At 34.4% G+C, this 23,336-nt stretch overlaps 1 protein-coding gene across 3 annotated transcripts in view; it reads left to right on the top strand.

The window, feature by feature from the left end:
* PKIA (cAMP-dependent protein kinase inhibitor alpha) overlaps positions 1 to 23,336 on the top strand; it is a 77,280-nt gene that overhangs the window by 45,079 nt on the left and 8,865 nt on the right. The window contains exon 2 of one of the 3 annotated variants that reach the window (XM_077167045.1): positions 8,340 to 8,469. The exons of 1 other annotated variant lie outside the window; for it this stretch is intronic. The gene's annotated coding sequence lies outside the window, so the exon portion shown is untranslated. Of the gene's footprint in view, positions 1 to 8,339; positions 8,470 to 19,814; positions 19,938 to 23,336 lie in introns of those variants that run through there. One more of the 3 variants, XM_077167044.1, reaches the window with a different exon arrangement.

Below are 23,336 nucleotides of genomic sequence, written 5' to 3' on the forward strand. Positions count from 1 at the left end.
TTGTACTTGTTCACTGAACCTTCTAAGGCTTTCCACAGAGACTCCTATATGGTGAGTGCTCAGAAAGTGTGTTGAATAAATGAGTGAATATGTGAATGAATGAAAAAATGAAAATCACTATAACAAGATTATTTCTCTTTTGAAAGAATGGAGTGGTGACAAATAATTTCATTCAATATGAATCAATTGTATGTGGTTACTAAGTCATATGACTTAGTAGTCACATTAAATACAAAGTGTTGTTATTGATTTCTGGTGCTTTATCATTGATTAATTAAAATTTACACAACGTAAAGTCAAATTCTATGAGACATTATTTAACTTACCTGCTGTAAAACTTCAACATTAACTCAGCCAGGAGTATCACCAATTACTAGTTATGTGACCTTATGTCTTAGTTTCTTGGCTGCTAAAATAAATACCATACAATAATTTGGCTTAAATAACAAGGATTTATTGGCTCATGGCTTTGAGGCTGGAAGAAGGCCAAAGTCAGAGCATTAACAAGTTGGTGCATTCTGCCTGAAGGATGTGACTTTCTAAAGTCGGCTGTCAGAGATCCTGGATCCTTGGCTTTTCTGTCACATGGTGATGAACATGAAGATGTCTTCTCCTATTTCCTCTGAGTTCCCTCCACTTCCAGCTTCTTCCTGCAGCTTTCTCTCTCTGTCTGAAATTCATTCTGAAGAACTCCAGTAATCTAGATTAAAGCCCAGCTGATTCAGTTGGGTCACACCTTAACTGAAGTAACATCTTCGAAAGATCCTATTTACAATGGGTTCACACCCACCAGAATGGCAGACCAAGACAAAGAACATGTTCAAACTAGAGTACACGACTGAATCCACTACACCTTGGGTAAATTATTCTTAGCTTCTTGGGATCTCAACTTTCTCACTTGTTGTATGGAATTAATAATAAGATTCGTTTTACATGTATATGAGGAGGATAAATAAATTAATGCATGTAAAGGTCTTAGAATTGTGCCTGGCACATGGTAAACAGAACTGTTGACTACGATGTCTCTGGTAATTATGTTCACTGTTGAGAGTAATCCTCCATAAAGTTTTACATGTCATTGAAAGTGAATGAAACTAATGGAATATCTAGAAATCAGATTAAAGGAGGGGAGAAAGAAATAGTTACTGAGGAAGACTATCAGAGTATAAAAACAGAAGCATAGAAACAAATATATATGTTTTATATATGTAGTTTATGTATATATATTTATTGCTTATAGTTTTTATATATTTTAATTTATATATGTATGGTTTATATCTATTTACATATATAAATATATATATAGTTTTTAAATTTTTTTTTAAGAAGGAAAGATCCTAACATATGAGGACAAAACTATTTATTGGTTGTAGTGACGTGAAGTTTGCTGGGGACCTTCATAAGTGAAATTTTAGGGCAGTGGGTAAACGGATTGGAGTGGGGAAAGCCAGATGGAAATAAATTATAGAGTAAATGAAAAGTGAGAAGCTCAGCTATGACTGGGTAAAGAATATATGTGAGGGTCAAAGGAAGATTTTGTGCTGTATGTATACATTTTTAATCTGTTGTATGTAGCAGTTACTAATCTAGAATAAATTCGAATTTTGTTGGGAAAAATCCACACATGGGAGGAGGGTTGAAAAGAATGCAGTATTGTGAAGTCCTTGATGTGAGAAAATGGAATATGTGAGAAAATGGCCATGGTTGGTGCAAATATCCTTTTAGTTTTAACTCGTGTAATAAAAGGAAATAAAAAGCTCAGTGCAGATGTTAATAAATTAATGGATTTGATAGTGGGCCATTTACTGACTTGTATTTTCTTAATGAGATATGAAGTAGCTCATCAGCCTAGAACAAAGGAGGTAGGGAGGAATGTGGGAAATTTGAGGAGAGTGGGAAAGGTTTTTTTTTTCTTAATAGTCTTTTAGGAAAATGGCAAAGAACTTACTGGACATCTGAGTCTTAAAAGCCCATTTGAAGTTGGCAGTCAATTTATTGCAGTGCCGATTTGCCTTGTCACATGATTTTCTCCAGCTATATGGTCTAAGTTATGAAGAGGCAGAAAAGAATGGGGAAAGACAATTAACCAAGAGAAAATACCATTAGTATTACATATATTATGTTCAATCTCAGTTAGCAAAGAATTCAAAGAGATGGAACAGCTTATTAATTTAGCAAAATAAAAAATTCTGATATACTGACATAACCAATATGTAAAATATATTATATATATATTGGTAAAGTTCTTTGCAAACTAAATTGGCTTGATCTGAAAAGTAATTTGGCGATATCTAGCAAGATAAAAATATTCAGTTTTTTATACATTTATTCTAATTCTGAGACATTAATCTAATTAGAAAATCATCACATTATCATATTACAAATCATGACTTTTTTGTTATTACAAAAAAAAGGGAACACTTTTAACTGTCAACAATAAGAAAAATTGTTTAGTAAAGTAAATTATATCCACTTAGTAGAAAATTGTGCGGGCATTAAAATTCCGATTACAAGAATATGCAATAAAATAGAATAATACTTAGTGAAGAAAGATTTCAAAATTGTGCCTACCTTTTGATAATTATGAAGCCATATGAATATTGATTTTAAAATAAACTAAAATGTAAAAAACTGTGTAAAGGTAATGGAGATTATTTTCTTTGTTTCAAAATATTGCTTAAAATTTTTTTGATTTTGTTTTTTAAGAAGAGAATTGAAGAATTTCTGACCACTTTTTAAGACTTTTTGATTATTACATCATTACATCTAATACTTGCAAATAATGTCAATGATTCTATCATTAGAGAAAATTAGATTTATTTGCCAGTTCCTCATACCTCCATGTTATTGGTACAAAAGACCACATGTATTTTTAAGTGCTTTTAAAAAATCATTTCAAAATTTTTTGTTTTATTTTTATTTTATTTATTTTTTGCTATTATTCTTGATATAAGGATTAAGCAAACTACCTAAAACTGCTAGCCATTCTTTTCCACTCTTCTCATTTTTATACATTTATCTTGCCCTTTGCAGAAATGATAACAGAAGAACTGCATTTACCTCTGCCAATTTCTTGAGCTCCCTAATATCCACATTAGAAACTCTGCTGATATGCAAAACACCCAGTATTGCAAGAACTATTCAGTTATTAAATTATTTGGCCTACTAGTATTAGGATCTTATGTAAGTGTAAAATTTGGACTCTGCTTCTGGAAGACTTTTGATCTGTTAGTTCAAAACTAAGATCCTTAATTCAGTCCTGTGATGCACAATTATTTACATGGTTAGAAGCTCTTCAATTATTTCTCAGAATTTCTCTACTAGCTTCCCCCACCTCACACACACACACACACACACACACACACACACACACACACACAAACAAACACTCAATGACATAAACAGACATATTGTTAAAAGAATAGGTTCTGGAACCAGAAAGTCTAAGGTTCTAATTCCAGTTCTGCCATTTTTGGTCCATTTTACCTTAGGCAGCTAACTTAATATATCTGAGTCTTTTTATTTTCATCTGTAAAATGAAATGAATAAATGAATGCATGAATGAAGGGTTAAATGCTGTTCTTTGAGAAAGTAGAACAGAACATAGAAGAAGAGAGTCCATGGAGGAAAATGACCAATTAACTTACATACCCAGGGCCAGCTAGGAAGAGTTGGTCCATTTTGAAAAACATGATGGAAAAATATGTTGAATAACCTATTTTTGAAGTTTTTATAAATTAAGCACACAATTCACTGATGATTCCCGTATTTGTCATCAATAAGAATAATGTGAGATTAGCCATATGCAAGATAGAATGTTGACCTACAATTGCATTGAATTACATAGTCTAAATTTGTGGAACGTTTCTGAATTGGCTGATAAAAAGCAACATAGGTAGCTACCTTTGAGTAGCAGAGAGAGAAATATTTTCTACATTCTATTGTACCTCTGAATAAATGTTTGTAATCTAGCTACAAAGCTATAACTCATGTGGCTTTTGTTTGACACCTACTGTGTCAGATATTTCCCCTGAGGAGATCAGATTTTGCCATGGAAGGGATTTGTTAGAGCAGCTCATGTGCCAATATCAGTGACAAACACAGGTGCCAACAAACTGAACTCCAGTTTTTATTGATGATCATGCTATTTGATAGTACAATTTTCTTGAGATTTTTCAAGGGAAAGGTGGGTAAAAAAATGTATAAAAATGAAGCTTTTTCAGACTATAATAACAGTACATCACTTTGAAATATAAAATGTGTTAGCTAAATTTATTATAGTAACTTGCATTAATATTTCACTGTACATTAGACCTTGCCTACAATCACAATTTATGATCATCTCTGCCCACTAAAGTAGAATCATGCCCATGGTACACATTAATCACATAAAAGATCAAATGCTGGAAATAAGTGCAGCATTTAAAGACAATTTGCTTTGATTTATTCAGTGGGTTATTTCAAAAACATGATCCCAAGAATTATTGCTTTTCGCATTGGAGGTACAAACCCACTCAGGGTTATTTAGTTCTTTCCTTCAATATCAGAATCAGTGAAGGGGAACCAGATTTATATAGTAATTAAAAAATACAAGCGCATAATAACAAAATAAGAAAACAACAAATTAATAAACTTTATTTTTCAGAAAACTTTGTTTTACAGAAAAATTGAGAAGATAATACATAGACTTCCCATGTATCCCATATCCAGTTTTCCCTATTATGTTTCATTTGTTTCCACTAATGAACCAGTATTGATACATAATTATTAATTGAAACCCCTAATTTAGTTAGATTTCCTTAGTTTTAACCTAGAACCCCTTTTCTGTTTCAGAAGCCCATCCAGGATGCCACATTATATTTAGTTGTCACATCCCCTTAGAGTCCTCTTGGTTGTGACAATTTCTCAGATTTTCCTTGTTTTTGAAGCCCTTGACAATCTTGAAGAGTACTGGCAAGGTCTTTTGTAGGATGGCCCTTTGTTGGAATTTGTCTAGTGACTAGATTATCTCATAATTAGATCGGCATTATATGTTTTTCGGATGAAGGCCGCAGAGGTATTGTCATTTTGTCACATCACAATAAAGGTACATAATTTATGACATTGATCTACCTTAACCACATGGCTAAAGTACGGTTTGTCTCTTTCCCATTTACTTATTTTTCAGTCATTTATTTATATCAGTATGAACCCAGGGATATTAATTTTATATTTTGGATTATAATCCAATACACCTTATTCATTTTGTGGTTCAAATTGGTCGTTGACCATTGTGTGCCCTTTCAGTTAGTTCCTTTGGCAACTTTCATACCCCCATCACTATGTTGTTTTTGTTTTTAGCACTTTCTGGGACTATGGAATGGCCCAGGATCATGTTGTATATTCCCTGCCTTGTCTAGAATGAACCATTTCTCCAGGGACCCCTGGTTCCTTTTATTGGAGAAGGGTATTAGAAACCAAGATCTGAGCATTAGCTGTGTTCGTCACTAATGGTGCTTCATTGCTTCTAAGCCTTTTTAGCTGACTGAGCAAAGAGATAAATGTGTACATACTAACCCATGCATGTATGCATATTTATAGTTCATTTGACATGTAACCACTTGTATCTATAGTAAGCTAAACATGAATTCATAATGATATCTTCAACTCTAATCCATTACCACATGGGTCTTTCTAGCCTCCTTCTTTTGGTTATCTGTAAATTTCAACTCCAAAGTACACCTATTTTCTAATAGAGAAAACATCAAATTGTAGCACTTTTAACTCTTGGGAAACCACATTATCTAATAGAATAACACTGGAAGATCATGGTTTAAACACTGTCAAACATCAATTTACAGCCCAAAGCACTTTGTTTTAATTAATAAAACTCCAAACTTCCAATTCTACCAAAACAAAGCATGCCCATTCCTCTCAGTTCCTGCCACTAACAGCTTAAACCCTGTTCATAACTCAACAAACAAGCATAGGAGAGACTCTGAAATGTGAAAAGAAGGCAGGCCTACTATGGACCTTAGGAAATGTCAATCATGAATTCTCTATCTGCTTTCTTGTTTGACTTAATGTATTAATGGGCTACTAACTAATCTTTCTGTATCTAGGCTTGCCACCATTTTTATCCAGAAATCCAGTCACACTATTTGTAGAGTGATCTTTCTAAAACTAGAACAAATACAAAGTTTTAAAAAAAACCTAATCATGTTAAATAAATTAACTTTTCTCTCTTCTTTTCTTCTATTTGCAATTTTCCTGTTAAAATCTTTCAATAGCTTCCTATCTTCCTTAGGATAAAATCTCACATACTTAACATACAGATTCATGATCTGGCTTCCACCACCTTCTTCTTTGTCCTTTTAATTTATACCTGAATACCTAAATAATATTCCCTATACCAGTTGCATATGAGCTCCTTTCTGTTTTATTCCTCAGCCATTCCTTTTCTTGCCACCATGAATTTGCCTTTTTTCTCTGCCAGAAGCATCCACCCTTCTTTAACACTGAAGAGCCATTTCTGACATTGCCTTCTACAGGAAGTCCTACTAGTATTCCTAATTTATCACTGCCCTGTGGCATAAATTAAAGTCCTGCCTGTGTCTTCTATAGCACTCTGTAATGGTTTGTACTATAGTTGGGCAATTTATCTGGTTATCCCAATACATTGAATTCTAGATGGTAAGAAAATTATTTTAATGATGGCATCACTGGGGCCTATAATTATGCCTGGTATATATTAGATGTTCAGTAAATATTAAATAAATGAATGAATGGTCACCTCAAAATCTTGCTAATTTCACTTTTAAAAACTATGGCTCTGTCAAAGATCCCCATAATTTTCCAAGAGATAATTAATTAATTTAATTTCCAAGGAATTTAAGATCCTAGGCTTTATTTAATAGAGGAAATTGTTACTGATACATTAGTGCTTAAACACCTTAAAGTGAAACCATTAACTCAGGAACTTAAAGTTTCCATTTAGGCCTGCTAACCAATCATTAATAACCCAGCACCACTGTATCAGATGCTGTTAGTGCCTCCATGCATATCTTCCCAGAACTCATCATTCCAGACATACTGATAAAATCATTCTACCACTTGCAATTATCTGTGTTAGGGGAAGCAAGAAATGTCTGGAAGCTCACATATCTGGAAGTAGCTCTCAGCTAATGACAGATGGGAATTGTAGTATTAAGTATTTCCACAGTCCTTGATTGGGATAACTCTGAGACATGCTCTGTGAGTCTCACTGAACTTCTCTGCAGGATTGAGCCTCAGCTCTTTCCCCAAGAAATCTATTAGTAAGGTACCTCTAGTTACTTTGTTTCATTCTTTGCCTCAGTTCTCCACTCCGCACTGAGTTTCCTGGCACCACATCCCAGATAAACGATCTGTATTCACATTCTTGTGTCAGGGTCTTCTTTTGGGGGAACTCAACCTAAGACAATCTCAAACTCTTTCCACCCTCCTGCAATCCAGTGCTCCTGGCAGGGACTTCACAGGTCCAGGTACTAAGTCACATTTAGTGTCACTTCTCCTAGATTTTGATATTTACATCAAAAGAGCATGACTGTGAGAAATGAAATAACTTATATGAAAATTGCCAGTGGTTGGAGGGAAGGAAAGATACTGCCATTTGCGTTCCATTTCTGAGAGTATAGAATTTATGGGCGGATTTTCTATAGCATGTGACTACAATTTAAAGGGACTGCTCCCTTAGTTACTCAGGCAAATTGCTATTAGGATTTTAGATTCATAACCTCAGGACCTTATTGCTTCATTTGCTCTCAATATCTGTCTCTCTGAATCACCGACTAGTTATCGGAAGATATAGCCTACTTCCACCCCCCAATCTCAAAAAGAGCTACATGCACATACACACACACACACACAGAAAGATGAAAGTTCACTGTGCATGTAGGAGATATTGTACATTAAAGTCTTTGTGTAATATCCTTCTGCAAGTTCTTATGTTTATTTTGTGAATAAACTTTAATCAAATTAATAATTTCCTGAAGATCTTAACTTACTTAACTAGGCAAAGATTGATGAAAGGAAGTGAATTTTGGAGAAAAAGTCAGAATATTTTCTTTTTTTTTTGCTCTTACCTTTTGTCTTGATTTTAAAAGTCTAACTGGGTTTCTTTTGAAGTCTTTGCTTGACTTGAAGGCCCAGAATGCTGTACTCTTGTCAAAAATTGTTCACTTTGTAAGTACTCAAACTTGCAAGCCATATATTTCCCTTAAGGTACTATACTGTTTGGAAGACTTATGCTTAAATATTTACTTAAAACTTAAAGTGAAAACCATATGTACATATAATCTCCCTTGCTCTCTCCATTTCAGTTTCCTGAGTTTCTGGGAAGGCTGGTTTCCCTAAGGCAGCAATTTCCTGTAGAAGTTTGAAGGTCTCATCATCCAAGGGGGAAAAATCCAGGATAGCCAATGAATTAAGGACAAGAAACTTTCCAGTCAGGTAGGGACACATCAAACCTCCTTAAATATAGTGTACTGATAATTGGATATGATGTGACTCTTTGAAAAAAGTTGTATATCTAATATCAACTACTCTACTAGGAAACTGTTCACAATTCCCTTGGAGGTTGTGGTGTTTATCAGAGAATACCTTGGAGGGAAAAGAATACAACAACAGTATGATGCTTTTTTCCATTTTTAGCTCTCTGTTGCCAAGTCCAGTTAGTGATTCTTGGTGCCTGTGGTTTAATCCCTGGTGGTTAAGCATGTGAAGCAGCAAATTAATGCTTTTGATATTTTTCTCCTTAAGATAAATCATTTCTATAGGTTATGGCTAAGATCCTCCGGTTGCTTATCAAAAAGAAGGGCCTGATGGCATTAAGTGTCAAAGTGAGGAACAGCTTCAGTTCAGTGGTGCAAAGAAATCAAATTGTCTCTTGTTGGGACACATCTAGGCTTGGTTTGGCACAATCAGAAGCGTGTGCACATAAGGAGTTAGAATGAAAGGAATGAGACATGTGCAAGAGGTCTCTGGTTTCATTTAACTATGCATGTCAGGAACCCCACTGACCATTTTATTCTCATTCCCAATTCGAGATCAAAGCACGGAGGAAAGGAAATAATGAAGACAATCCATTATATGACAAGAAAAAGAGTAGTTATATTGAAATCAGATGCTTTGGTCACATTTGCAGTTAAATATCCAGTGTTTAGCATAGCACTCAACACACAGTGATACTCAACATGAAGACATATATTGAATGAATGAATGAAAAAAATGAATATGGTAGAAGAGGGGTCAATCCTTGTGCTTCAGTGTATGTTCACTTCTCAGACCCCAGTGCTATACCTGACACATAGTATGTAAAAAATAAAATTTATGAAATGAATGAATGAGCTTCCATGATGCTAAGTACCTTTTAAGTCAGACACTGACTTCAATCTTGCAAGTGTCTGTGGCAGAAGAATACATGCAATGAAAGCCTTGATCTCAGGTTAGTGATATAGCTGACAGAATTTATTTAGTCTTGAGACAGAATTTTTAATCATTTACATATAATCCATTACATTTAGGCATAGTACCAACAGCAGAATACTATTAAATGACTTGACTCTGGGTAGAAAATCACCCTGGTAAAGTTTCTGTACCATATTATTTGCAAAACATGTTTTTAGAGCATTTTTATAATGACGCAGTTAAGGGTAATTTCAGAAACACTAGCTGCTAAAATTGTTATTTATACTCTTTCTGCAGGTAGTACAGCCATAGCGCTGCCACAGCTGTTTCTTTGCAGTTTGCAGCTGCTATCTCCTGCACTCCCAAGGGAGAACAAAAGCCATTTCATTAAAGAAAGAAATGGAATGTTTAACATAATGCGGTTATCACAAAAACAAGACCCACACATGCTATCCCAGAATGAAGGCGAAGTCATCATCCAAAATAACACCCTGGAATTTATTTCTAATTAGAGGAAATCTGCTCAAATTTTAATATTTTATTCCTTTATTAATGTGTGATGTTAATATTCTTCTGTTCTTAATAAAAACAATTCTGAGTTGCTAGATAGGGGATTAGCTATGCATCTTTTGTGTCTATGTAAACGCGTATGTATGTATGAGATTGCCCACCTTGCTTCCGCCTTTTCCTATATTCTCTTGGGGGCAGGAGATGGCACTTTCAGTTGTTTTTTAAAATGTCTGAATAGCCAAAGGAAGACTATCATCTAAATATGGATGGCAAATTGCCCCAAAAGAGCAAGCTTCATTATGGGACATCTGTAAAGGATCTTTAAATATCAGAATCTCCTAAGAGAACTTTTCGTCCTCCATAAAGTCCTCATTTGAAAGGGAAAGAATTTCAGAGTTGAAGGTGTCTGATTACAAAAGATTTCTGAGAGTGAATATATATCTGTCATTTCAAAGTGGACCCTCTTTCTATAATTAATGTCTATGGATTATCATTGGTATCTAGAAGATTCCAATTGTAAAATGATATGTAGTATTAGACACATGCAAAAGTATATATATAAGTGATGATACATAATAAGAAAATAAACTCTTGCAAACTCACCACCAAAACTAAGAACTAAAACCAAAACTGCTGAATCTTCTTGCATGCTCTGTCCTTATCCCATCTTCCTGTCTTCACTAAAGAAGTAACTGTCATCTTGGTTTTTTATAGTCATCATTCAATCTAATTCATATGTATTTTTTTTTTTACTATATGTGTGATTTTTTTTTAACTAGAGAAGTTGCAGGTTGTAGAATAATCCTGCAGAAAATACAGGATTCCCATATACCACCCTATTATTAACACTGTATTGGTGTGGAGCATTCTTTACAATTGAGCTAGCACATAGTCCATGGTTTAATTTAGGGTTCACTGTGTTGTGCAGTTCCATGGTGTTCTAGTTTGCTAGCTGCTTGAGTGCAATATACCAAAAATGGAATGGCTTCCAAAAAGAGAAATTTAATAAGCTTTTAATTTACAGCTCCAAGGCTGAGAAAATATCCCAATCAAAACAAGTCCACAGAAATGTCCAATCTAAGGCATCCAGGGAAAGACATCTTGGTTCAAGAAGGCCGATGACATTTGTTTCCCTCTCAGCTGGGCACATGGCGAACATGGTGGCATCTGCTGGCTTTCTTGTGGCTTTACAAAAAGGACTGTCTCCAAAATATTTCCCTTTTAAAGGATTCCCAAGCAACTCCACCTTCAATGCGTGGAGATACACCTCCATGGAAATCATCTAATCAAAAGTTACCACCCCCAATTGGGTGGGTCATATCTCCATGGGATCAGTCAAAATGCTCTCACCCAGCAACATTGAATGAGGATTAAAGGACATGGCTTTGCCTTTATAAATACCCACACATGCTATCCCAGATATGAAGGCGAAGTAAACATCCAAAATAACACCCTGGAATTTATTTCAGATTTCTCTTCAGCATTTCTCCTCTCCAGAAAATACCCTCCTGACCTAAGACAGTCTTTGAAATAGTCCAAAGTTCCCATTTAAAATAAATGTATAGAATATCCTTAAAATAACATCTAATGGTGTCAGGGAAGAAGAATATTAAATATTGTGTTAAAGAGCATTCCATCAATAAAAAGATTAATCAATTATTCTAGCAATGAATCATTTTTCATCAAAACATTAATTATAATACTGAGCAATGCCCTATTTAGTAGATGAGAGGTACTAAATTGATATAGGAAACTAACATCTGCAAACTGAGTAAATTGGCAATGGTTATACTTATTTGAAATATGTTGAAACATAGTCATAGCAACTGTTTTTCTTTTTGGCTGAAAGGAGGCATATTGGAGTGTTCAAGCACTATTTCAATAGGAATAGATATTTAGACATCATATAGAAAATACTTGATGGCAGAAAAGCAGATACTAACGCGTGAATGTATGTGTTTAATCAATGAGTTTTCACTCATTCAGAAAAGAAAAGATTGTGGAATTAAATTTAAATATACTAAATGAAATGTCAAAGAGCTAGTTGTAGACTTTAAATGTTGCTGTTCCCTTTGTACTCACCAAATAGCACCATCCTCTTATTTTTCCAAGTTAGAAATCTAGAAACAATCCCAAGATTCTCATCCACAGATCCCCTTCCTTCATCCTCCCCATTCACCAAATCTAAATCTTGGTTCTCCTATACCAGCTTGCCCTCTCCAATGCTGTGCGCTCTCCTGCTCCCAGCCAACTTCTCTGCCTCAGCCTGCCTATCAGAGTCCACTCTTATTTAGTTAATTGTGAGCAGGGCCATTTTTAAACCTTCCTCAGTCCTGCGCCATTTACTTTTAGAAACTTTACAGCACAACTTATCAAATACATTAAAACATTAAAATTTACCTAAATTACATTTAATATAATATGTAGGTAGCTATCTGAGAGTTGAGTGGAAATGCAGTTGAGGAGCAATAATATTATTAGTATTGAAAATATTAATTAAACATGTTTTATCTCAATTTTTCAGGGTCTTTTATTTTCATGTTTTGGAACAATTTTCCAAATGTCAGATATTTTGTAGGTCCTCTTCAATTTCACAGAAACCTAGAGAGAGGGCTTTTACTGTCAAAAGGCTGAATGGAAAAACAATTAAAAAGGCAGTGCAACGGTGGCTCAGTGGTAGAATTCTCACCTGCCATGACAGAGACCTGGGTTTGATTCCCTGAGCCGGCTAATGCCAAAAAAATAGAGAGTCTGAATGGTCCTGACAATGGGACATTTGGACCATCACCTGGACGATTAGACCAGCCATACGAAGAGGGGGGAGTGTGGTTGGATTAGGAAGTGTTTGTAGAACAAATATAGGAATCAAGGAAGAGGTGGTGGTGCCAATTGATATTCTGCATATCAGAGATAACATTAAAGAGTCCAGTCTTGTGAGATGTCAATAAAACATCACCCTAAAGAGTAATATTTCAGAACAATATGTGAACTGCTTACTTATGAAAAGAAAAAAAGAAATATTGATGAAAAAGCACTGACAGAAAATGAAGTAAATTTAGTCTGTCCCCCCCAAAATGCTGGTAAGTGGTTAAATCATCTATTAGTTTCATAACTTAAAGACTGTAAACTTTTGTTATTATATCTTTAAAACTGAAATGATAAGCATGTCGCTTTAATAAGGTTATAGGAAAGTTATATAATTCACATTAACTGCTCAGTGCTGTATCTGTAACACATTTGATATTTTTGTTATTGTTAAAGCACTAATAAGCAATAATTGTCATATTATTATGGTCATTGTTATACATTGGAGTAGGCTAAAAATAAGCTACTGATTTTGACCCTTCTATATGACTATAAAGAAAGAAAAGTTAATATTGAATTATTCTGAGGAGAAATGTGCGCTTTGTGATTTTGATGTGAATAAACCCAAAAACTTATTCTAATGGCAGTACTACCACTGACTGTGTGAGACATTGGCCAAGTCGATTTACCTCTCTTGACTTGTCTTTTCATTTGTAAGATGCAAGTAAAATTACTTGTCGCTTGCCAGCCAGCAGTACTCCTTCAACTAATTGACTGTCTCAGTAGGGGTGTTGCAAAGACTAGCTGATAAATGATTTATAAGACCTTTGAAATATTAAATAAGTGATGTAAAAAGCCCTAACCAGAGAACAGAACAAATTATTCCAAGCACTAATTTGCTACTTTAGTCCTAAGGCGTTGATGAATACTCAAAAAGAGGGAGCCCTCGATAATGTGGAAAAGGGATAGATTGCTAGGAACTCTAGAGTGTTCTGTTTTAAAATCCTCTGTTGCAGTTGAAGATATACAGAAGTGTACTAGAAGAAAAGAGTACAGTGCATTTCCTTAAATGATGAAGTCTCTTTTTACTAGGGAAGAAAATGAACTAAATAAGGGAACACGTTTTTGCAACCTAGTTTCTTTGCTGACAAATGTATGACCTTGACAAAATTACTTAACCAATGAGGACCTTGAGTTAGATGATCCAGAACAAAATCTGCAAAATACATTTTGTGGATGTAAAAATAACATACAAAATTCTGTGCCAAACATTGTGAGAGATTAAAAACTCAAAGAAATGAATCTCAAGGAAAATATACTATAAGGAAGAAAGCGAGATGAAAATAATTAATTCTCACATCCTGCAGAATTAAATAAACACTAGAATGAAGTCATTCATTTCGCTCGGCCCTGGGGATATGGGGATATGTATGGCTTATGAGCTGAGCTTGAAAATTGAGATCTTTTGTTGAAATTGAAAAGAAGAGCGTCCAGTTTGTAAAAACAGCATGCGAAAACCAACAGACAAACCCCAGGGGTATTGGAATAATAAGCTATGATTGAACCTTAGTATGCATGTGAGAAATATTGTGGGTACACAGAGTTTGGTAAAGTAGCTGGTTGGTGCCAAACTACACAGGGCCGTGCAAAAATGTTAAACTCTACTTTACACATTCCTAAGGAGCCACTGGAGATTTTTTAGTGTATTTACATTTTATAAACTCAGTTCTGGTGATAGTGTAAAAATAAGAGAAGAGATAGGTTTAGGTCAGTGTGAATTGTTAGCCTAGAATTCCAATATTCAAAAAAGAGATGATGAAGGTAGTGGCCAGAATAAGAATGGAAATGAAGACTATTTAATGGACATTGAAGGGAATGAATGAAAACAACAAAGTTTCATAATTGATTTGTTGTGGAAAATTAGCGTGATGGAGCAATGGAAGACAATTCTGACATCTCAGCACAGGTGAGAATGGTCATAACATAACTAAAATAATGAGGAGGTGGAGGTAGAGATGGAGGGAACAAGAAAGTCCATTACAGACTTACTGAATTGAGTTTTTAAGGACATCCACAGTGTAATACCCCATAGTCAGGAAACATTCTCAAAGCTTCAGAAAATATGAAGCCCCAAAACTATAGAAGTGAGTGTCATCGATATACAGGTGACAGTTAAGGCTATTGGGGAAAATGAGATTACTAAACAGAACATCAATAGTAAAAGAGATCATTTTCTTTAAGAGACTAAGTGGGGAAAAGGCAAGAAGTACAAGAAGCAGATTATGGGGAGCAAGAACACAGTCTCTATAGTAGTTAGGGGAGAAGAATGTTTCATGAAGAAAGGAATAACAATGTAAAATGCTTTATGCGGTTTGACATGGATAACTACTGTGAAAAGGCTGTTGAATTTGGTGATTCATCTATAATGATTTTTCTTTGAGAAAATAATCCCCATGAATTGCTAGAGATGCAAGTCAGATTGCAAAGAAATGGGAAATAAAACAATGGAGAGGAATCATGAAAAACTAGTATCCATCTCTTTTCCTGTAAATTCAGGAGCCATTGAAAAAAAGAGTTAAGTATATCAAGAAACATTCAGAATTAAAGGATGAAAGAATTTCAAAATAGGAAGGCATTAGCAATTTGACAGGCATCAGAGAAGTAGCTAGGGAAAAGCAGAGACTCCAGAAAAAAAAGAGGCAGAACTGAAGGAATAAAAATGAGGCAGAATAAGAAATCAAAAGTACCAATCAGGGAGTAAGATGAGGCAAAAGCACTTAGAATAAAGAAATAGACAACTTTTGATGTGAAGATAAAAAAAGGCGAGTTGAAGAAATCCTTGTAATATGACCTTGATCTTCTCCAAAAAGTTGTTAGGCAAAGTTTGGGAGAGTAAGAAAATGAGATATAAATAGGATTAAGTATAGAGAAAGAAAGAAATTACTATTGTTGGGAATGGTAAAGATATTAGCAGATTTACTAGTAGCTTGAGGTCACTTTTGTTGCCGAATTAAATGGTAAAATTATTTCTTAATAGAAGATAACTAGTACTTCTGATTTTATAAGCATTTGCAGGACTAGATTTCTCACTTTAAAGTTATTTGCTATGTTCTATGGGGGAAAAAAGAGAATTTGAATCTGACTCAAGAATATTTCAGAGAAGATATTAAATAATGATACAATTGGCCAGGTCATGAATTTACAAAAAGAGTATGAAAATGTGCCCATATCAAAAAATATATATTTATATAGCATCCTGAACCAAGACTTCAGAGAGACAATTATCATGTCATCTGGGGATCAGAGATAAACCGATCAACAGGGAAAATCTTGAGAAGAGTAATCATTATTGCTAAGTATTGGAACCTTTTTTGAATTTGAGTGTTTTTATTTTCCACTGAAAATTGGAGAGGTAGGTAGATGAGATATTATCTCTAACAGTATTAGTCAGAAATATCTTGGGAAAACCATCAACATCCAATTTCTTCTTATATTGGACAAAATTTAATCTAGAAATATTTTATGATTAAAAAGCTTGATGCCTCAGATTTAGAATTTAAAAGAGAGTTTGACTTGACTTACCTAATACGTGTTAGCATATCTCTATGTTACTGTCCAGTATATGACATTATTTTTTAATATTTTTCGATACATTAACCAAACTCTTCCAGATTGCAATATGGATCCCTAATACATATATATATCCCTAATATACTGAATGCTAATGTAAGGTATGTGGTGTCATGAACTGGTGCAGGCATTATAATTGCTCCTTAACCGAGTAGATTTTGTGACAGTTTTCAAAGCAATGTGTTGCTAGTACTAGGACTGTTCTTTTTCTTTTCTTTTTACCAAATGGGAATTTAATAATACCTGTTTTGTACAAGCTTATAGTTCTAAGAAAGTGAAAGTGTCCAAATTAAGGCACCAACAAGAGGTTACCTTCATTCAAGAAAGGCCGATGGGTCTAGAACACCTCTGTCAGCTGGGAAGACTCATGGCTGGCATCTGCTGGTCCCTCACTCCTGGGCTCCATTGCTTTCAGCCTCTGTCCCTGTGGGGGTTCCTCACTTTGCTTCTCCGGGATTAGCTTTCATCTCTTGGCTTTGCTTGCCTCTCTCCAGGTTCTAGCTTGCTTAACATCTCATGGCAACATCTGCTGTGCTCCAAGCATCTTCAAACATTTGTGTCTCTGTTCTCTACATGTCTGCATCTGTGCCAGCTCTGCTGTGAAGTTACTGTAGGCTCTGAGGCTTCTCTCATTTCTGTAGGCTCTGTTCTGAAGTTTCTGTTGGCTCTGTCGTTTCTGTCGCTTCTCCAAAATGTTTCCCCTTTTAAAGACTCTAGTAATTAATCAAGAACCACCAGGAATGGAGGGGGTCACATCTCCATCTAATCAAAAGTTAATACCCACAATTGGGTGTGTCACATCTCCATAGAGAAAATCTAATCAAAAGATTCCAACCTACATTATTTGACTTAGGTTTGAAAGAAACAGCTGCCTCCAACAAGATTGAGTCAGGATTAAAACATGGTTTTTCTGGGGTCCATATCTTCAAACCAGCACATTCCACCCTCTGGACCCCAAATAAGACATATTTTTTCCATATACAAAATGTATTCATTCCATCACAAATCACAAAAGCCGTAAACATTTCAGTAATAATAAAAATACAATACAAAGTTAAAACCGTACAAAATCACAACAAAGTCTGTTACAGGCATGGTCTATTCTAATGCAAAATTTTCTTCTGGCTCTGGACCTGTAAAACTCAGAACAGATTATCTGCTGCCAATATCTAAAGGATGGACAGTCACAGGATACATGTTTCAATTGTCATTGGGAGAAACTGGAAGGAATACAAGGGTCACCACACCCAAACAGTTCTGGAAATCTGCAGGGCAAAAGCCACTGGATTTCAAAGTTTGAGAGTTATTTATCCTCCAGTCTTTGGAAAACAGCAGTACATCCCTTCCAAGGGCCTATGTTGTAGAACTGTTTCTTGATTTCCTCTTTGCTGTCATTTACTCCAAAATGTAACTAGGAGATAGTCCAATTCAATAAAAAGGAACTGGGGTACTATCAAATTCTAAGAAAACCATTGTTTCTGAGCTCATGAGACATCTTGAAGACCTCCGATTTATGAGCTTATGCTTTTATGATTTTTTTTTTAGAAATAAAGTACGAGAATGGTTTTTAACCTAAATTAGATATGTTTGTAGTATCCTCACACAGGAAAAGAAAAGAGAAAAAGATGGATGGTAATTGCATGGAAATAGATTAGCTGATATTTCCAGAATACCTTAGGAATCAAAACGTAGTTAAATTCTTTAAAAAATGGTTCCCTTCTGTATATAATGCTATAATGTTTATCTTATTTTATCTCTGATGTTTATATAGCTTTCTATTAATATGTAGATCAACAGTTCTCAAAATTTGATTCCCAGACTCCTATTTGTCCCCAAGACCATTTCAATCTGTTTCTGACCAACTTTCAGTTGATCTACAAGTTCAAAATAATTTTCATAATAATACTAAGATGTTATTTTCTTGTTTTCCCTTGGCTGACATTTGCAGTCATGATGCAAAGGCATGGTGGGTCAAACTGCTGGTGCCTTAATCCTAATCAAGTCAGTAGCACCAAGTTGTACTAGCAGTCCTTGCATTCTTCACCACCACACACTCATAGTTATTTCAAATGCCAGGCTTACCTAAGAATGTGCTTGTTGAATCAGTAAAAAATATTGATATTGCTAAATCTTGATCCTTGAGTGCATATCTTTTTTAATATTTCTGTGTGATAAAGTGGAAAGTCACATAAAGCGCTTCTACTGTGCCAAAGCATATAATGATTGTCTCAAAAGAAAGCACCCGTGCAGCTGTTTGGGTTGTGAGCTGAACTAACCACTTTTATCATGGATCACCATTTTTATTTGAAAAAACAGCTGACAGATAACCTAGATTTTCAGTCGTGGGCTTTTGGCAGAGATTTTTTTGAAAGTGAACAAAGTAAGTCTGTCACTTCAAGGAAAAAAACCAGCAGTACTTGTTGCCAATGATTAAATTTGAGCTTTCAAACAGAAATGAAAATTTTAGAAAACTTATCTGTCCCTGTGAACTTGACAAGCTAGCAGCCAATATTCAAAGACTTTTCTGATGAACTGTGACCTTCTTAACAACTATGATATTGCAAGATGAAATATGTTACCATTTGGAAGATTTGCCTAATCCAGTGAACCAATATTTTACAAATGACCAATACACGATATTAAAAAACATGCATGGACAAAATATCTATTCATAGTGCAATGGATTTTAAGAAAACTGCACTGAAAGCATATTGATATGGTTTCAGATTTCACAGGGCAAAAAATAAATCCACAATTATCTGAAAAGGTTATGAAAATTCTCCCCCATTTTTTTGCTATAAATCTGTGTGAAGCCAGATTTTCTTCATTTACTTTAACTAAAACAACATATTGAGACATTGAATGCACAAGTGGATATGAAAAATGAAATGTCTTCCATTAAACCAGCCATTTACAAAAAGTCAGCCAATTTGCAAAAAGGTATAAAATCCACTTTTTTTGCTTCAGAAAATAGATTTCATTTTTATGAAAAATGTATTATTTATGTAAATTTGGTCGGTTTATTATTGGTATTTTAAATGAATTAATAAATACTGAATTTTTTTTCAGTTTTAATTGCTCATATGGCAGATATAACCCACATAAACAACTACTCATTGGGGTTCTAAATAATATTTGAGAATGTTAAGCATTTATGAGACCAAAATTCTTGAAAGATGCTAATGTAGACCAAGCACTAAAACTCAAACACTTTTAACATATTTCACATAATTTCCTAAAATGGAAGTTGAGAAGTTATAAATTACATTTGGAATGCTGGGTCATTAAGAATTTCTTTCTTTTTTCTTTTAAAATTTAAGCCATACCATTTATATTAGAGAGAAGTCTTCAGGGCATGCTGATGACATTCTCTCCGTTCTTCCTTCCAAGTCTGCATGTCTCATTCCATGTGTCCCCATTTACAGGAGTAAAATTAGCATGTTATTTAGTCACCATTTGGCTTATGACTCAGTGTCACTATAAAAATCATTTTAGCAGCTTCATAGGCCCAACTTCTTCCAGGATGCATCTATGTGGAACTCTCCAGTCTGTTTAATGTAGGAAACGTAAGTACATACTTCTCCTAGCCTATAAAATCTGTCTAAATCTGTAAATTCTACTAGAATAAAACTTTCTGGTTTATTTTCTCAAACAATTTGTGTGTATGATATTAGAAAAGGTGAAGAACAAAAACAGGAAAAAGATCAACAGGAATAATGAATCTTATTTCAAAAATTAGTTATACAAAGGAAGAATTCTCAGAGCACAGTATAATGCTTCTTTTGTAAAAGTCTGAGAAAATGGGGCTTTTTTAAGAAGTTGAAAAAGAAAGAACAAACTTATTTCACATTCATAAGTTTTTATTGAAATTTTAGATGCCAATTTTTAGAGATTCATGCTTAAAAATGTAATCTAACTTTAAATATGTCCAGGACTTAAATAATAAAAGGTCTCTTTCCTTTTCCATCAGGCTTTGAGTATTAGTATAATTGGGTCTTTGTATAACTGTACATGAGAAAATAACATCATGTTATTTTGTGTTTATGCAATACTACCATTTTGTCATGACTAGTCTAATTATAGCAGCATAAACAGGAAATTAATGAAGAAGCAAAGTCCACTTTAGGTAAAACTTTCAGGTTTTTTTGTTTCCAAATGGTTTCTTTTTATAAGGTCCAAATATGTGTTAACTGCTGTTCTATTAAACTTCTATTAGCTACTGATATTTATTTGATTTTGGAGGGATTTTTGGCATTTTCGGGTGACATTGTCAGACTATAGTCATTTGGCAGCAATTTCCCCACAATTTCAAGGCAAAAGTGTGAGTCATCTCTGCAGTGGCATCTTTGGTGTAGAAGATATCTGTAGGTTTTTGATAGTCATATCACTAAATAGAAAACCTGTACCTAAAAGCTAAACTGGAAGAAAAATGACATAGCTTTCATGAAATGTAAAAATAACGACTTCTGAACACCTAAAAGGAACTTACTAAATAGACTGCAATCATGAAGGGAGGGAGAAAAATAAAGAGTTCATAGCATCTATATATGTTGTTACAAAATGTAATTGGATACATTCTTCATTCATATATTCATTATGTACAATTTGTCAGTTATTTTTCTTTGTACTGGAAAAGAAATCTACTGTCTGGAGAAAGAAAACAATAAAAAATGAAATATTTCTTTGATAATAATAATAATAATACTCATAATCATAATGGCTACCCTAATTGAACATCCGGTATTTCATTTGTATGCTTCTTTAAAGGTTCAGAACTGGACATGCACAACAATTTAGCAAATGTATTTCATAAATGCTTAAGAGGAGGTGAAGTCACTGAGAATAAACTCTTCTCACAATTGTTGTTACTGTTTTTCACTCAACCCAAATGAAAGCTACCTATAAACATTTTAAAGGGTCACTGAGTGCAGCATACATTTACACCTTTCATACCTCTTTTCTTCCTCCATATGCTCATTGCTTAGTACACTAAGTGAAAATTCAAATTAAGTTACTGGGTCTCCTTTTATAAATAGAATTGCCACCAAGATCTTTTAGCATTCCCACATATACAGATCATAACACAGGACACAATCTTTTCATTCATATCCTTTCATGGAAATGTCACCATTTTTGTCTGCCTCTTGGTATTCCAAATTTCTATAAAACTATTAACAGTCAAAGTGAATTAGATGTAAACCTCACATTCACATGCATTACTATGATAGTCTGCATATAAAAATGACAATGGCAAGGAACAAGGACGTTTATTGTAAAATATAATGCCCTTTACACAAAACCCACATGCTTGGGTTTAAATCATAGTTCTTTATGGTGTATTTTTTAGCCATCACTTGTAACATCTCTGAGATGCATTTTTTTGATCTGAACAAATGAGTATATTTCTATCTAATTCATATCATTGTTATCAGATGAGAAATAAAAGCAGTTGTGTGTGTGTGTGTTCTAAAAGGTATGTTTTAAAAAGCCATAAGAAGACTGAGAGTGAAAGACAATAGCAATAAGAGGTTATTGTGTGTAACTTTACCCCCCCCTTAAAATAGTTGTATGTTTTATATATTGATAAACATGTCCAATACTAAGCCTTTAAAGTAACCTTGAAACTAAATACTGTGTTGGTTAATGGTGATGGTGAAGGTAATAAAAATACCTTTATATCTAATAGCATTGAATTATGTCAAGGTCAAAAATTATCAAAAGCCTAACTTACTCTTAGTACAGGCAACCGCATATAGTTGAAAAAGTTTGCTGGAAATTTGAAAACCTAAGTTCCAGGGACATAATTAATTAACTGTGTGAAGATTGGCAGGTCTCAAACTATCTGGTCCTCAGAGTCTTCACCTCTGAAAACTTCTGAATTAAAGTAAATGAAGTTTTAGGATTTAGAAATTTAGTATAACGAAGGAGCAGGGAATTTCTCTGTAGTTACTGATGGAAGATGATTAATGCATTTCTTCCTTTTATTCAATATACTTTTGTTTGACATTAATTGTGTGCAAGGGCTCTGCTAGGAATTCTGTATGATTGAAACATAAACAAAATGCACATTTTGTACTGCCAGAGCTATAATCTATTTAGACAGAAAAATAACTAATGCTAATTCGAATTTAAGTGCACTAGGCAAACACAAATAAAGGTCTGAGGAGTGCTGGCTGAAGAGATCGGGAAATGACGTCAAAGAGAAGATAGCATTTGCTGAATTTTGAGGGCTAAATCCATTTCACCTAGCAAATTTCTTGGGAAAAGCATTTCAAGTGGAGTAACAGAATTGTCTGAAAGCATCAGCAGAGAAATTCAGGAAAACTATTGTTCTTTATTCTGCCACATAGCAATCATGAGAGCAAGAGTTTGAAGTGAAAACTGCAAAAGTGGGTTCTTTTCAGATTGTGGAAGGCCTTCAATGAAATGCTGAGAAATACAATAGGGTGGGCTTTGAAGATTTTGAGAAAAGTCAAAAAAAATGACTCTGGTGGCAGGATTTGGGACACACTGTGACATGGAGAAATCTAAAGAATGGAAATACTCAACAGTTGTCCTGGTGAGAGTTTTTCCTGTTTTAGTGGGAATAAATGTGAGTGACAGAAAATAAAAAAACAATACGAGCTGGCAAGCAACTGGACATGGATATCAAGAGAGAAAAATAACAAAAATATGCTCTGGTATGGTATGTCAGTTTACTGGAAAGGAAGAAAAATGAGCAGGTAGGATTTAAGCCATGATGAGGAGGCCAGTTTTCTGTGTTGGTGTGTTTTGTTGCAATCTTATTTTGTTTTATTGGATATGAAATGCTTGTACAAAATCAAATGGAAATGACTATATAGCAACAGCTAGCCATGAGTGCAGAGCCTGGGATAGCAGTTCAATCCAGAGTTATTCATAGTGAGGAATCAGAAGCCATGGGATTAGATGAGGTATTTAAGTCAGGAAGAAAAGAGGGTCAAGGA

Source organism: Tamandua tetradactyla, chromosome 6 (assembly GCF_023851605.1).
Source record: "Tamandua tetradactyla isolate mTamTet1 chromosome 6, mTamTet1.pri, whole genome shotgun sequence".
In the NCBI taxonomy this organism is placed as follows: Eukaryota; Metazoa; Chordata; class Mammalia; order Pilosa; family Myrmecophagidae; genus Tamandua; species Tamandua tetradactyla.